The sequence below is a fragment of the Salvelinus alpinus genome, chromosome 13 (assembly GCF_045679555.1).
Source record: "Salvelinus alpinus chromosome 13, SLU_Salpinus.1, whole genome shotgun sequence".
Lineage (NCBI taxonomy): Eukaryota > Metazoa > Chordata > Actinopteri > Salmoniformes > Salmonidae > Salvelinus > Salvelinus alpinus.
The window spans coordinates 44855648-44869438 of NC_092098.1; the positions used below are offsets into that span (position 1 = coordinate 44855648).

General features: G+C 42.5%; 1 protein-coding gene across 1 annotated transcript in view; it reads right to left on the reverse strand.

The window, feature by feature from the left end:
* Positions 1-13791, reverse strand: part of gabrb2b (gamma-aminobutyric acid type A receptor subunit beta2b) — an 85774-nt gene that overhangs the window by 70044 nt on the left and 1939 nt on the right. The window lies entirely within an intron of this gene.

Consider the following 13791-nt stretch of genomic DNA (forward strand, 5'->3'; position numbering starts at 1 on the left):
GTGGGAAGGAGAGATGCCAGGGGAGGAACAGCAAGCAACACATGATACACAAGAGAGGATATGGGCTGTGTATATGAAGAGTGGAGGAAGGGGAGAGAGGAAGCAGTTAGGGTGTGCAGACTGTTGTGGACGAGTGACGCATAACAGAGTATTTGAGAAAGCAAAACAACATGAAAAAGAACTTGAACAGACAGTATAGAAACTTGGCATAGAGGGTCAGGGTCAGCAGATGTGGCCCTTACTGACGATGAGTAGGTATAATTCTGGTACTATAAAGCCTCTCTCAACTTCAGCCCAGCTAACTCAGCACACAGGCATAGTGAATTGACACTAAGACTGGCTGTAGCCAGGGCCGATCAACAGTGATTCTAGAGCAAGTTGAAGCTCTAGGAACAAATGTTAAATGAGTGACAGACATTCTCTTTGTCACTCCCTCTGTCTCAATGCAATTCCTGCTAGAGAATTCCACAGTTCACATGCCTGATAGTAATGACTGATAATGACAGATAATGGTTGGTAATGACAGTCATTATCAACTACAGCCCGAGATAGGAGCACAGTTAAGTCAGACTTATGACACATGCTAGCTAACTAGGCCTACGTCCCGGCAGCTGTTCAAATTCACCAGCCTCTTCAGTGTCCCAAAAATGACCAACAAGAGGATAACCAACAGTTCTAGTGGGCCCCACAACCAACAGTGTGTGTGAACCTAGTCACATGATTGTAATGGGCAAGCAGGTGGCCCATTGAACTATATAATGGCTGAACTATATAATGACACTAATACTATATAGACTGGACTTTACAGGGGATATGACAGCCTGTATTTATAATGAGCCATGAGAATCATCCCTTAGCAGAGCAGACAAGTGGGTGCCTCCAACAATTAGAAGTCAAGTTGATAATTATAGTCTTGTTGAATCTGCAGTGTGAACGTCCTGCCATGAGTGCTAGAGACAGTTTAATTTGGGAGTGTTCATCTTGTTGCATCTAATTAAAAGCAGAATGTCATTGTTTAATTGTGTGGAAATAATGTGGCCACTTACATAAAACCAAGACCGCTGAAAAAAGTATCAATGTTTGATGATTACGATTTCACATTTGACAATGTAGTAGATACTACTGTATTGTTCTGCAAGCACAATACACAACAACCACATATATCTGTATATCCAGAAGACTCAGAATACCTTTTTCTATAATGACTGATAAGAATGAATAATAAAAACCTAGCACGTACTGTAAGGTGAGGACGAGGCTCAACATACAGTAGGACCACAGTCTACCATTAGAAAGACCTCTTAGCTTTCAAACATCATTTTTAAATAGTGCTTGATGGAAGCCTGTGTGCTAGAATCTCCAACGTAATAAATCCACTAAGGCAAATGATTCACACGGAAACATTAACATTTCCTATTCGAATCGCAAATGCCTCTTAACTGTACCAAGCTGCCATTTGTTTCATTAACTATAATAATAAAGGCTGGTGTGCTGCATATACAGTGAAGAGGTTTATAGCTTTTCAGATATTAATTTCAGTAAAGCTGGTGAAATGAAAGAGGGACATATCAAAGCTCAGAGGCAGCCATTATGACAATTAATGGCTGACTTAACATAACACTTATAGCTCGCCTTAGCTTGTGACTCATATGTGTAATGGAGGAGATGGTCATGTGACATGGCCCTCCACACATCTCTTCGCAGGTAAAAAATCTACATGGCAACTTTATGGGTTATAATGATATAATAATAATAATGAACAGGAACTCCCCACCTACTCACTTAAAGCTGTCAAATAAAGTATATAAAATAACTAATGAACTTCCATTTCAAACTTTCCTCAAGATTCCTAAATCTACAGGTTTCATACTACAAAATAATTATCAATGAGGTAAAGTGCAGAGGGCAATCTTCAACATTCTCATTCCTATCACGCAATAGCCTCACCATGTAAACGGTGACATACCAATATTAGGAAGGTAATATAGCCATAAAGAGGCCGTGTAGTATTGCAGGAAATTAGCTTAAATGTTGTTGTTTTTTTAATCCCAGCCCCCATGGCAAAATGTGTACAATTGCAGGAAATTAGCTATTGAACAGCAACATTTTTGGTCAGAGCAAGCCCACTACCACTACCACGCCTCTCCGCAGAGTTCCACAGAAGGAAGAGGTCAGCAAACTGGTTTCAATTTCACTTTTCAATTAAACTACAAAAGTCTAGTGTATTTTCGATACAATCAGCAAAATAGTTTTCTCTGAGACAAACACACACCATGCAAAACAAAAGTTCCCCTGAGAACCCTGTTCTGTGACACACAGAGGGAGTGGGACATTCTGGTTCTATCATCACCAAGGCTCCCAATAACACAAACTCCAGAGAGTATAGACATCAAGAACAACAACAGTTTCATCTGTTGACCAACTCATTAGTAGTTATATACAGTACCAGTCAGAAGTTTGGACACACCTACAGTTCTCATTGAATGGTTTTTCATGTAGTAACCAAAAAAAGTGTCAAACATATCTAAATATTTTTTTTCTTTGAGATTCTTCAAAGTAGCCAACCTTTGCCTTGATGAAAGTTTTGCACACTCTTGGAATTCTCTCAACCAGCTTCATGAGGAATGCTTTCCAACAGTCTTGAAGGAGTTCCCACATATCCTAAGCACTTCTTGGCTGCTTTTCCTTCACTCTGCGTTCCAACTCATCCCGAACCATCTCAATTGGGTTGAGCTCGGGTGATTGTGGAGGCAAGGTCATCTGATGCAGCCCAATCACTCTCCTTCTTGGTCAAATAGCCCTTACATACTTTGGAGATGTGTTTTGGGTCATTGTCCTGTTGAAAAACAAATGAAAGTCCCACTAAGTGAAAACCAGATGGGATGGCGTATCACTGCAGAATGCTGTGGTAGCCATGCTGGTTATGTGTGCCTTGAATTCTAAATAAATCACAGACAGTGTCACCAGAAAAGCACTCCCACACCATCACACCTCCTCCTCCATGCTTCACGTGGGAACCACACATGTGGAGATCATCAGTTCACCTACTCTGCGTCTCACAAAGACACGGCGATTGGAACCAAAAATATCAAATTTGGACTCAATGGACAGATTTCCACCGGTCTAATGTCCATTGCTTGTGTTTCTTGGCCCAAGCAAGTCTCTTCTTATTATTGCTGTCCTTTAGTAGTAGTTTCTTTGCAGCAATTCGACCATGAAGGCCTGATTCACGCAGTCTCCTCTGAACAGTTGATTTTGAAGTGTGTCTGTAACTTGAACTCTGTGAAGCATTTAATTGGGCTGCAATCTGAGGTGCAGTTAACTCTAATGAACTTATCATCTGCAGCAGAGAGAACTCTGTGTCTTCCTTTCCTGTAGAAAATAGTAAAAATAAAGAAAAACCCTTCAATGAGTAGGTGTGTCCAAACTTTTGACTGGTACTGTATGTATAAACCTTATGTCATCACTATGAAAACTGTCTTTTGTCTGTCTCTCTGAATAAGAGTGAGCACTCCTCTATGTTGCCTGGCTGACCATCCACTGACAATGACCTCCGGCCAAACTGACGTTTCTTCCATCAATAGAGTAGTGGAATTAAATGCAGGGTGAGTCATCAGGGAAACTCTATTGGGATCCCCTTGAAAGAAGTGGAAAAGGGAGGGGGGGTGGAGATGGTGAGGGAGAGTGGGATGTAAGAACGTAAAGCCATCATCATCATAATGAATCAATGTGCTGTGCATTTGCATTGATAGTAAAGTCATTATTAGCATACATATGAACAATCCACTTGATAGTACACTTTCTTAAATGTAATATCGAGCGTACGACTGGATATACAATTGATCCCAAATTCAACAGGGACGTATCTAAACAAAACCTAATGAATTATGTCAAATGCAGTATGTGCTGATGTTGCTCTCTACTCCTTACCCACATAAACCCACTCTCTCTTGTGAATTCCCTCAGCATATACTATTCCCTGAATGATACATGTATATGCAATATATACAAAGCCAGTGGGCCTGCCTGTGACTGTGCTATTTGTTGATGGGCCCAGCAGTGGTTATCTCCCCTGGCTGTCAGGTGGAAGATGTCACGCCCTGACTTTAGTTATATTTGGTTTCTTTATTATTTGGTTAGGTCAGGGTGTGACAAGGGTGGTTTGTTTAGTTTTTGTATTGTCTATGGGTTTTTGTCTTGTCTAGGGTTTTTGTTATCTATGGGGATTTTGTATTGTCTAGGGGTAATTAGGTTGATGGTGGCCTGGATGGGTTCCCAATCAGAGACAGCTGTTTATCGTTGTCTCTGATTGGGGAGCCTATTTAGGTTGCCATTTTTCCAAGTTGGTTTTGTGGGTAGTTGTCCTTGTTAGTTGCCTGGATGCACTACGTTGGCTTCACGTGTCGGTTTGATATTTATTGTTTTTGTTGGCGACATCGGTAAATAAATAAGTATGTACGCTCAAAAGGCTGCGCCTTGGTCCACTCCTTTAAACGGCCGTGACAGAAGAGGCCAGTGAAACAGGCCTGAGGTAAATGGCCTTTGAGTGAAAGGGAGCCAAGAAACCATTACAGGGCAAGTGAACTGAAAATGAAACCATTCTCCATGTAACAGGCAATACGTCAAAGCCTGACTGATGGAAAAAAAACTATAAAAACTAAAATTGAATATTTTTTATTAGTTAAATTTTTTTCAGGAAATGTAATTCATGGCAGTTTAGTATTTATACTGCAGCTATATGGCAAGTAAAATGGATTACGCAGTATTATTAGGACCTTTAACTGTTAAAAATACATGTAATGTCTCAGTCAGGATTACCGGCTAATCACATGAATCACATGAAGAATCGAGTAGATCAGGGGGGGAAAGACAAATCTATTAGCCTTCCCTGTGAAACTCCTCTTCCACGTGTTCCTTTCTAAAAGACTTTACACTAGTCTCTGAAGCACAGGCTTCGCTCGCCTAGTCAGCGAGACAAGATCTGGAAGGATGGCTTCTCGATACTGTACATGTCATGAGCATCATATTTCCAGAGTACAGAAGACTAGCCCAGCCAAGATGGATGATTCACTATCAACATCCATATCATCCATCATTTCATCGTCTCAAATCCGTTAAATACGGTCTGAAATGACAAGACTGGTTTCCCCACCATAGAGGTTTTTATTTTTTTGTCACAATGATACAATAATACAAGATACAGATGTTTTTAACCACATTGTGGACCACTCAAATGTAGTTTTGAGGCACTAAAAACAACCATAGTGGAACATGGTACAGACATCATCTATAATGCATTACAACATCCATACACATGTATGCATGACCAGAAAACAGAGCACAGTAGATAAATGAACTTAGGCACTTTTAAAGGAACTTCAGCGTTAGAGGATAAAGTGGCAGGCCTTTACATTATTGTTACCTGATCATTAATACCAGATGTGTGTTGAATGTTGTTGAATAACCCACAGTAAAGATCATCCCTAATGTTGTTGTATAACCCACAGTAAAGATCATCCCTAATGTTGTTGAATAACCCACAGTAAAGATCATCCCTAATGTTGTTGTATAACCCACAGTAAAGATCATCCCTAATGTTGTTGAATAACCCACAGTAAAGATCATCCCTAATGTTGTTGTATAACCCACAGTAAGGATCATCCCTAATGTTGTTGAATAACCCACAGTAAAGATCATCCCTAATGTTGTTGAATAACCCACAGTAAAGATCACCCCTAATGTTGTTGAATAACACACAGTAAAGATCATCCCTAATGTTGTTGAATAACCCACAGTAAAGATCATCCCTAATGTTGTTGAATAACCCACAGTAAGGATCATCCCTAATGTTGTTGAATAACCCACAGTAAAGATCATCCCTAATGTTGTTGTATAACACACAGTAAAGATCATCCCTAATGTTGTTGAATAACCCACAGTAAAGATCATCCCTAATGTTGTTGTATAACCCACAGTAAAGATCATCCCTAATGCTGTTGTATAACCCACAGTAAAGATCATCCCTAATGTTGTTGTATAACCCACAGTAAGGATCATCCCTAATGTTGTTGAATAACCCACATAAAAGATCATCCCTAATGTTGTTGTATAACCCACAGTAAAGATCATCCCTAATGTTGTTGTATAACCCACAGTAAGGATCATCCCTAATGTTGTTGAATAACCCACATAAAAGATCATCCCTAATGTTGTTGAATAAACCACAGTAAAGATCATCCCTAATATTGTTGTATAACCCACAGTAAAGATCTCTCCTAATTTTGTTGTATAACCCACAGTAAAGATCACCCCTAATTTTGTTGTATAACCCACAGTAAAGATCATCTCTAATGTCATTGTATAACCCACAGTAAGGATCATCTCTAATGTCATTGTATAACCCACAGTAAGGATCATCTCTAATGTCATTGTATAACCCACAGTAAGGATAATATCTAATGTCATTGTATAACCCACAGTAAAGCAAGGCATGAGCTTGTTTCAATGGAACCATCATTGCCGAAAGTACATACGCGTTTATATAAGGGAGTGTTTGTGTATCGACCAGTGTCAATAGAGAGACTGTAGCACATATGTATGTGCTTAATCTCGGTTAACCCAGAACTAAAGTCTTGTGTAATTGGTCAGATGCTCAATTACGTTTTGGGTTCATACAGCGTGTGTTAAGAGAAGAGATCAGAACCTGAACGAAGAGTTCCATCCTCTCTCTTTGCACGTTACTGGCAAGTCTATGGCCCAAGTGTCCTCTCCCCTTCCGAAATTCAAAAGATGCTAGCACCTGCGAAATCGTGATTTATCCAAAGCACAGGAACTAATGCTGCTTGTTATCTCACGCATCTCATTGTATCATGACAGATCTTTGGTACCATTTATGTTACACAATCTGCACACAAGAGATTAGTATGTGCCATACGTAGCACTCTACAGTAGCATCTAGTCTGAAATACCTTTCTACATCCCTTACGGAGATAACCTCTATTGCATTTTGTCCATTACGTAACGCAACATTCATTTCACATTACAACTTGATGAGTAATCATGACTGGAGACCAGCAATATATTAGGGGGTCAGGGATGAGCCAGTCAGACCAACCCTATGACCAGTCCTACAAAACTGATACATCCCCCACGCACAACTCAACAACAAACAAAAAAAGGCTATCTATTGTAGACTTTATCCAAAGGCTTTTTGAAAGGCTTATGCTAATGGCTAGCCTAGTCCCATACAGCAGCCAACATGTATATCCTTGCCATGGTTAAAGCACAAACAGACTGGACCATTAGGCTAGCAGTATGCTAATTAAATGTCATAATGCTAAAGGGTCAATGTGACAGAAATTACTGCTGCGCTCAGCTAGCTGATATATGCTAACTAACAATATCAGCTTCATGAGTCATGTCAGAGACATTGGAAGTGATGACAGCACTGTAATAAATTCAAGTTCCTTTGTTTATTTCAACATATCTTCTGAGATTTCTCTTATCATCCATCCACAGATTAAATCAGGTAATTTAGGATTCAATGAAGATGGGTAAATATCTCATCAACCCACGGTGCTGTGTCTGTGATGCAAGCCTATTTCACTCCTATTCCAAACATATTGAACAACCACTCGCTAGTTACTGCAGTTCCGCCCACAGTCGCCATTCAATGGGAATACTGGGAAACAGATTCAGACTGCATTAGATGAAGAGAGAATGTTGTTTAAAACCTCTCCTAACCGGATGAGAGATTATGGATCTTCTTTCTCTATATACTTCCTCTCTTGATTCAAAAGTCTATCAATAAACCATCATAACACAGACAAGTTCAGACTCAATGAAAGATTTGCCATAGCACATAGACTACAATATATGAAACGTATTACAATAAATGTGTCCAGCTATGCCAACATAAACACGCCTTGGGCAAACGTTACTCCACATTATAAACTGGGTGGTTCGAGCCCTGAATGCTGGTTGGCTGAAAACGGTGGTACATGAGACCATGTAGATCGGGTATGACGAAACATTTATTTTTACTGTTCTAATTACTGTTTACTGTTATTTTTACTGTTTATAATAGCATTAAGGCACCGAAGGGGTTTGTGGTACAGTATATGGCCAATATACCATGGCTATGGGCTGTATCCAGGCACTCTGCTTCGTGTCACGAATAAGAATAGCCCTTAGCCGTGGTGCCTTATTGCTTAGTTATATCTCTCAATCACTAAAATCATACAGTATAGTCATCCTTTGATACAGCACAGTCTGTTCTGAACCGTGATATCTGGATCTCCTCAGCTGCCATGAGTCGAATGTGTTGTGCTCCAACATGGAGGGCTCTGCACTCTGAACACCTTCTCAAGCGATCAATAAGCTCCTCTTGGCCTTTATCTACATCAATAATGGTATTTCTGTGGTTTGGCTCATCCTCATCACTGAGTATTTCTTTCCCTGTGGATACTGTTGGCATAGTCTTCAACAATAAGACGACTCCGTCAACAGTAATATGGCTCAACGGGGAAGAAAAGAACAAAAAAAAAAAAAGAAATACACTATAAAATACGCTGTAGGGCAACACTGCACTAGATATTGTAGGGCAACACTGCATTAGATACTGTAGGGCAACACTGCACTAGATACTGTAGGGCAACACTGCACTAGATACTGTAGGGCAGCACTGCACTAGAAACTGTAGGGCAACACTGCACTAGACATTGTAGGGCAACACTGCATTAGATACTGTAGGGCAACACTGCACTAGATATTGTAGGGCAACACTGCACTAGACACTGTAGGGCAACACTGCACTAGATACTGTAGGACAACACTGCACTAGACACTGTAGGGCAACACTGCACTAGATATTGTAGGGCAACACTGCATTAGATACTGTAGGGCAACACTGCACTAGATACTGTAGGGCAACACTGCACTAGATACTGTAGGGCAACACTGCACTAGATACTGTAGGGCAACACTGCACTAGACACTGCAGGACAACACTGCACTAGACACTGTAGGGCAACACTGCACTAGATATTGTAGGGCAACACTGCACTAGACACTGTAGGGCAACACTGCACTAGATACTGTAGGGCAACACTGCACTAGATACTGTAGGGCAACACTGCACTAGATACTGTAGGGCAACACTGCACTAGATACTGTAGGGCAACACTGCACTATATACTGTAGGGCAACACTGCACTATATACTGTAGGGCAACACTGCACTAGATTCTACCACTTTGTCTATTTCATTTGTTTTCCGAGTCTTCTATTGTGTTTGTCTGTCTCTAAATCGTATGAACCTTAAGCAACATGAGTTGCATAACCTTCCCTCCAACCTCACAGGCTGCCTCTCCAAATGGAGAGGCCTGACCCCAAGGATTTACATCGCCCAGCCTTACATCTAACCTTTGCTCTCTTCCCCGGGCTGTGTGTGGAAGAGCACGCAGGAGCAGGGTACCTTTCGGATGGAACGTGCATTCAAACACAGGTCTGTTATATACCTGGAACGCTGGATGAACAGTGAGCTCCAAAAGTATTGGAACAGGGACAACATTTGTATTGTTCTGGCTCTGTACTCCATCACTTTGGATATGAAATGATACAATGACTATGACCGCCAGCTGTAATTTGAGGGTATTTTCATTCAACCTTTTAGAACTTAGATACCTTTTTGTACCTAGCCCCACCATTTTAGGAGACCAAAAGCATTGGGATAAATTCACTTATATTTGTATTACAGTAGTCAAAAGTGTAGTATTTGGTCCCATATTCCTAGCACGCAATGATTACATCTCGTTGTGACTACAAAACTTGTTAGATGCATCTGCTGTTTGTTTTGGTTGTGTTTCAGATGATTTGTAGCCCAATAGAAATGAATGGTAAATAATGTATTGTGTCAATTTGGAGTCACTTTTATTGTAAATAACAACAGAATATGTTTCTGAACACGTCTACATTAATGTGGATGCTACCATGATTATGGATCATTCTGAAAGAATTGTGAATAATGACGAGTGTGAAAGTTAGAGACGCACAAATATTATATCCGCAAGACATGCTAACCTCTCACCATTACAATAACAGGGGAAGTTAGCATTTTTGGGAGGATATGATATACAGTATGTGTGTCTGTAACTTTCTCACTCATCATTATTCACGATTCATTCATTCATATCCTAGTCACAAGTGTGATGTAATCATTGTGTGATAGGAATATGGGACCAATACTACTTGACTACTTTAATACACATATAAGTGAATTAGACCCAATACTTTTGGTCCCCTAAAATGGTGGGACTAGGTATAAAAAGTGCTGTAATTTCTAAACAGTTCACCCGAAATGGATAAACACCCTCAAATTAAAGCCGGCAGTCTGCACTTTAACCTCATAGTCATTGCATAATTTCATATCCAAAATGCTGGAGAACAGAGTCAAACAACCAAAAATGTGTCACTGTCCCAATACTTCTGGAGCTCACTGTATGTGAATCAGTAAACGTGGCACATTCCAACCACAGACCAAGTAGCTGTCCACCACAGAGCTCCCTCCACTGGCTTTAATGAATTTACATTGTTTGAGGTAGGTAGAGACATGGTGCAGCTAGAGTACCATGGAGGACGGTAGAAAGGGATAGGTTATCGGTAGACATGAGAGAACTGGAAGTATTCTTTCAACCAACTATGTGTTCTGAGTCGATAGAGAAGAAGAAAGCATCTGAATCCCAGCTGTGATCTTAAGAGGACATGAAAGAGGTGCCACCAGAGAGTCAGATTTGGACCTTTGCTCCAGGAGTGGGGAAACACCTTGCAATCTGGCCTAGATGGGCTGGAGTGGGGAAACACCTTGCATTCTGGCCTAGATGGGCTGGAGTGGGGAAACACCTTGCAATCTGGCCTAGATGGGCTGGAGTGGGGAAACACCTTGCGATCTGGCCTAGATGGGCTGGAGTGGGGAAACACCTTGCATTCTGGCCTAGATGGGCTGGAGTGGAGAAACACCTTGCATTCTGGCCTAGATGGGCTGGAGTGGGGAAACACCTTGCGATCTGGCCTAGATGGGCTGGAGTGGGGAAACACCTTGCGATCTGGCCTAGATGGGCTGGAGTGGGGAAACACCTTGCGATCTGGCCTAGATGGGCTGGAGTGGGGAAACACCTTGCATTCTGGCCTAGATGGGCTGGAGTGGGGAAACACCTTGCATTCTGGCCTAGATGGGCTGGAGTGGAGAAACACCTTGCGATCTGGCCTAGATGGGCTGGAGTGGGGAAACACCTTGCATCCTGGCCTAGATGGGCTGGAGTGGGGAAACACCTTGCATCCTGGCCTAGATGGGCTGGAGTGGGGAAACACCTTGCAATCTGGCCTAGATGGGCTGGAGTGGGGAAACACCTTGCGATCTGGCCTAGATGGGCTGGAGTGGAGAAACACCTTGCATTCTGGCCTAGATGGGCTGGAGTGGGGAAACACCTTGCGATCTGGCCTAGATGGGCTGGAGTGGGGAAACACCTTGCGATCTGGCCTAGATGGGCTGGAGTGGAGAAACACCTTGCATTCTGGCCTAGATGGGCTGGAGTGGGGAAACACCTTGCGATCTGGCCTAGATGGGCTGGAGTGGAGAAACACCTTGCATTCTGGCCTAGATGGGCTGGAGTGGGGAAACACCTTGCGATCTGGCCTAGATGGGCTGGAGTAGGGAAACACCTTGCATTCTGGCCTAGATGGGCTGGAGTGGGGAAACACCTTGCATTCTGGCCTAGATGGGCTGGAGTGGGGAAACACCTTGCGATCTGGCCTAGATGGGCTGGAGTGGGGAAACACCTTGCATTCTGGCCTAGATGGGCTGGAGTGGGGAAACACCTTGCGATCTGGCCTAGATGGGCTGGAGTGGGGAAACACCTTGCGATCTGGCCTAGATGGGCTGGAGTGGGGAAACACCTTGCATTCTGGCCTAGATGGGCTGGAGTGGGGAAGCACCTTGCGATCTGGCCTAGATGGGCTGGAGTGGGGAAACACCTTGCATTCTGGCCTAGATGGGCTGGAGTGGGGAAACACCTTGCAATCTGGCCTAGATGGGCTGGAGTGGGGAAACACCTTGCGATCTGGCCTAGATGGGCTGGAGTGGGGAAACACCTTGCGATCTGGCCTAGATGGGCTGGAGTGGGGAAACACCTTGCGATCTGGCCTAGATGGGCTGGAGTGGGGAAACACCTTGCGATCTGGCCTAAATGGGCTGGAGTGGGGAAACACCTTGCGATCTGGCCTAGATGGGCTATAGGGCCAAAGCTCTTGAGCAGATATTGATAAAGGAAACAGGCTTTTCTTGTCCATTGATGGAATGGACTTTACGAGGCCCTGCTGGAGATGAGGTATGATTTAGTGCAGCCTGTATTGCTGCCTGTTTCTCCTGGCTGGCTGGCTGTCTAGCTGACTGGCTGGCTGTGAGTGGTACAGCTATGGAGAATGTGTAGTGAGATCTATCACTAATCCTGTTCCTTTAGGTGCAGTGTGAAAGTCCCAACCCAGAGATAAGAGGGTGATGGGCCAACCACAGAGGACCTAGAAGAGCACAATCCCTTTCCTGTGTTGACTTCCAGCCTGGCTTTGTGGATTAGCACAACGCTGTAATAGTCGCTGAGCATATTTGTTGAAAGCATTAAAGGTAAAATCATTACCTAAAACAATAACCCAGCTGCTTCATTCAGGGGTTCAGCCAACCAGGAGCCATGGATTAGGCCGTTTATTAGGAGATTAAACATAACCAAGGCCAGCTTTTTGCCATCACACAGGGGTCGTCACATAAAGGGAGTGTTTCCCATGAAATGCCAGGAATGACGAGAGTCCACATTGCCACAGGGAGGTGCCTACCATGACAAAACCTTCAGTTCATGGTGCGTTGGTCACTCACTTTGGTTACACAGTGAAAATCTGTGTTTAATCCAGATGAATGCATGCAGAAGTCAGAGCCAGACAAATAAAATGTGGAAGGCACTAGACCAGTGATCTATGATAAATGGAGGACAAAGGCAACTTCCACCATTAAAGACTGTTTGTGAGCAATCATACATCTTGTTAATCATACATCTCGTTTTATACAATAAATCCAACTGGAATTGCATTTGGTCTGGGGGACGAATACAATGACAACAGTTTAAACTAAGACCTTTGGGTATTTGTGCCAAAAATAGCCAGTTGTGTGCTCTTAACTTCATACTATGATGAGCCCCATTTCAACTGGAAAAATAATTTCAACAACCAGTGGAGTAGAAATGTACCTGAGCAAAGACAATTCCCACCGGACACACTGGTTGAATCAACGTTGAAGTCACGTCTGTGCCCAGTGCCTGCTATTTCATCGCAAATACAGTCATTGCAATCCTACTCAACAGAAATCTAAATATATGTATTCATAACATTATTTATATGCACAGAGATAATAATCATGTCAATTTCAGTGTCATATAATGGGGCCTTATCCGTCTTCTACAATGGAGGCATACCTTTTCCCACGACACTCAAAATGTACAAATGACAAAACAACCAAAAACACGCTAATAGCACAGATTAGCAGAGAGATTGGCATGGTGACAGGAAGCATAACCATGGATTTAGTCAAAAGCATACTCAAAGGATTGGTGTAGGGACCATTCTTCTCAGGCAGAGCCCGAAACACTGTCTCTCTCGACTGACGTGCAGTTCTGACTAATAGCACTAGGGGATGCTCTTGCATGAAGCAAAACTTTTGAATCCACTTCAGTATGCACTTCATAAGTTCCTT